The following is a 4,269-nucleotide window of genomic DNA, read 5'->3' as shown; positions in this document are numbered from 1 at the left end:
TACAACTTGGAGTCCACCTGTGGTAAATTCAATTGATTGGACATGATTTGGAAAGGCACACACCTGTCTATATAAGGTCGCACAGTTGACAGTGCATGTCAGAGAAAAAACGAAGACATCAGGTAGAAGGAATTCTCCGTAGAGCTCCGAGACAGGATTCTGTCGAAGCACAGATCTGGGGAAGGGCACGAAAACATTTCTGCAGCATTGAAGGTCCCCAAGAACACAGTGGGCTCCATCATTCTTAAATGGAAGAAGTTTGGAACCACTAAGCCTCTTCCTAGAGCTGGCTGCCCGGCCAAACTGAGCAATCTGGGGAGAATGGTCACTCTGACAGAGCTCCAAATCAAATCAAATTGTATTTGTCACATGCGCCGAATACAACAGGTGTAGACCTTACCATGAAATGCTTACTTACAAGCCTTAACCATCAACGCAGGTCGAGAAATAGAGCTAAGAAAAGATTTACTAAATAAACTAAAGTAAAAAAATTTAATAAGATCAAGAAGTAACACAAGAAAATTGCATAACAATAACGTGGCTATCTTTCAGGGTGTAACGGTACGGAGTCAATGTGCGAGGGTACAGGTTAGTCAAGGTAATTTGTAAAGTGACTATGCATAGATAATAAACAGTGAGTAAAAGCACTTCATGGCTACTGACGTGAGTGCTACGGGGTGGTAATAATTTAGGTAGGTTACCTTGGCGTTCTTGGGCACAGGGACTATGGTGGTCTGTTTGAAACATGTAGGTATTACAGACTCGGTCAGGGAGAGGTTCAAATTGTCGGTGAAGACACTTGTCAGTTGGTCCATGCATGCTTTGCTTACACGTCCTGGAAATCCCTCTTGCCCAGCGGCTTTGTGAATGTTGACCTGTTTAAAGGTCTTGCTCACATCAGCTACTGAGAACGTGATCACTCAGCACAGTTGGTTAGGAGCCTGTAAAACGGCAGCCATCCTTTTCGGCGCCATTATCCTATCGTCCTCTGTAGAGATGGGAGAACCTTCCAGAAGGACAACCATCTCTGCAGCACTCCACCAATCAGGCCTTTGTGGTAAAGTTGCCAGACTGAAGCCACTCCTCAGTAAAAGGCACATGACAGCCTGCTTGGAGTTTGCCGAAAGGCAACTAAAAGACTTAGACCATGAGAAACAAGATTCTCTGGTCTGATGAAACCAATGTTGAACTCCATGTAGACTTATTCCATGCAAACATGCTAATTAAAAGGTCCTGTGTAGATTATATTTTCAACCAGCAACTATCAGGAAATAACACTGATACATTTTTTGGGCCACTTTAACAGTGTTAGTTTCATCAGCTGTTCTACAGTATGATACAAAACCATTTTGACTGCACTGGGCCTGTAAGTAATACAACATGTTACTGTGCATGACGTTTAAAATGCATTCTGTCATTATTAAACGTGTAGTGTGATCTATTTAACATGATTATTTTCTAACAGACAAAACATTTTTGATTAATAAAATATTTAATCAGTCTTCTTCCTCAAATGGGCATGATGATGCAATCTTTGCGAGAGGGAGGGAATAGGATTTAATTGGTCCTTAACTCGCGGCTCAGACACTTAAAGCTGCAATATGTCACTTTCTGGGAGACACGACCAAATTCAAATACAAATATGAGTTATAGATCTGTAATCTTCATTGAATGCAAGTCTAAGAAGCGATAGATATGTGTGCATGTGCACTATTTCTATGCTTCCCTTGCTTCATTTTCCTTCTTTTACTTTTGGATTTGTACATCCACTTCAAACAGCTGAAAATCCAATCTTTTTGGTTATTGAAAATATATTGCATAGTGGTTTACAAGGTACAATGATTCTCTACACCAGGGGTATTCAACTCTTACCCTACGAGGTCCGAGGCCTGCTTGTTTTCTGTTCTACCTGATAATTAATTGCACCCACCTGGTGTCCCAGGTCTAAATCAGTCCCTGATTAGAGGACAACAACGAAAAGTGGAACTGGCTTCAAGGTCCAGAGTTGAGTTAATAATCAGTGATATCCTGTAATTCCCCAGACAAGCAGGCAGCACCATGTCACTGTAGTGTTTGAGTCTGTCCACTAGGGGGCATCCCCTCAGGGACCATGAAGTAGCAGCTCAGTTATAGTCATGAGTTCCATCCCTCCCTCCACCTGTCCTTTCAATATATGACCCGTTTACACTTGACTAAAATACTGGTTTGTTGTGGACAGAGATTGAGCAAGGAGAAGTAAGGGAGGAGGACAAAAAGGGGAAAAGAAAGAAAGAGAGGGAGGGAGCAAGGAGAGAAAGTGTCCTCATTGCTCACAGAGCCGTGTCACATGGTGGGTGATGAATGTGGTCAAACATCAATACAGTGTGAATAATGGGGCTTGGTGCTCCATGTTGTTGTTTTTGCACCCATTTAAACACACACACACGCGCGCGCACATATATACACACACACACACATCTAACACTCTGCAATACTCAATTATCCTCACCCTCATTTCAATATTAAAATGTGCTCCATTGTTTTATGTGACTTGGCACATTGCACCCTGCTCTCCAATGTCACCCGGCCACTAAATCGATGAACAGTAAAGGGCAGCTAGCGTCATCATATTATATGATGGTGTGTTGCATTGCAGGGTCTTCGGGAGTTGCAGGATCGTACAGGACAGAAGTGGTTCAACGTTGGCGCTTCTGGTCTGTGTTTGGTGGTTGCCTATTCACTTAGTGCTAGTCTACTGCAGGTGTATTATGAAGTAGGTGTACAGTAAAAATTCATTGGCATTCTTACTTCATTCGATGTATGTTTTTATAAACTGTTTACATCACCCGATAGAACCGTATCAATGCCCTCTGTGACATTGGTTTTGAGTTATCCCATTAATTTAGATGGATTAGGTTCTGAAACCAGAACATGTACTTGTTCTGTGTGTGTTCTGTTTGATGCCTTTGTAGTTGCTTCAATAACAGCTGTTAAATCTCTTATAATTGCCTACATTTTCCTTCAACTACCTTACCACACCCAAAACATGAAAAAATAAATGATCACATCTACCATTTACCCAGGCTGTGTCAACTTTGTTCCTCTTCCCCTGAAAAGGCTTCTTTGGTTAACATACTGCTCTGTTCAAGGCATTCAACACCATCTATCACGGGGACGACGGCAATTTGAGCTTTCAGCTGGAGGGTGATAAGGAATCGCAGGCACATTAAAACATCTGTCACACCTCCACAGATCCAGAGATATGGAGAGAGACACAGAGGAGAGGACACATCCACAGGTCCAGAGATATAGAGACACAGAGGAGAGGACACATCCACAGGTCCAGAGATATAGAGACACAGAGGAGAGGACACCTCCACAGGTCCAGAGATATAGAGAGACAGAGAGAGGATGCATCCACAGGTCCAGAGATATAGAGAGACAGAGAGAGGACGCATCCACAGGTCCAGAGATATAGAGACAGAGGAGAAGACGCATCCACAGGTCCAGAGATATAGAGAGACAGAGAGAGGACGCATCCACAGGTCCAGAGATATAGAGACAGAGGAGAGAACACATCCACAGGTCCAGAGATATAGAGAGACAGAGAGAGGACGCATCCACAGGTCCAGAGATATAGAGACACAGAGGAGAGGACACATCCACAGGTCCAGAGAAATATAGAGACACAGAGGAGAGGACAGCTCCACATGCCCAGAGATATAGAGACCCGGAGAGAGGATATCTCCACAGGCCCAGAGATATGGAGACACAGAGGACACCTCCAGGCCCAGAGATATAGAGGAGAGGAGCGGGGAGAAGAGGAGATGAAGTGGGTGGGTGGGTGTGGTTTTAACCAGGGGCAACAGGTTAACATACCACGGTAACAGACAGCGACACAGAGAGACATACTGATGGACTCTATGGAGGCAGATTATGTGAATAATTATAGAGGAATGTTTGTAGCGAGTCTGATAGGTACTGTAGATGTGGACATGTGGTAACCACGTTCCTTTCCCTTTCCAAGGTCAAGTCTTGTGGTCGTGCTCCTGTGTTTAATTGGGGAAGCAACATTTAACCTCTCAGCATGTTTCTATGGTGTGTTTGACTCCTATTTCTATTAGTGTAATCAACCATCTAGTTCATTCTTCTAATCCTCTCCCCTCTTTTCTTTCATACCCATCCTTCCCCACCACCAGTGTATCCTTTCCCCCACTATCTCCCTCCTCTTTCTCCTCCCCCCACACTCCTCAGTAAGATCACACTTAAAAGTAAAGACCACTTCAGCAG

This window comes from Salmo salar, chromosome ssa15, assembly GCF_905237065.1.
Source record: "Salmo salar chromosome ssa15, Ssal_v3.1, whole genome shotgun sequence".
Classification (NCBI taxonomy): domain Eukaryota; kingdom Metazoa; phylum Chordata; class Actinopteri; order Salmoniformes; family Salmonidae; genus Salmo; species Salmo salar.
This window is presented reverse-complemented; position numbering follows the sequence as displayed.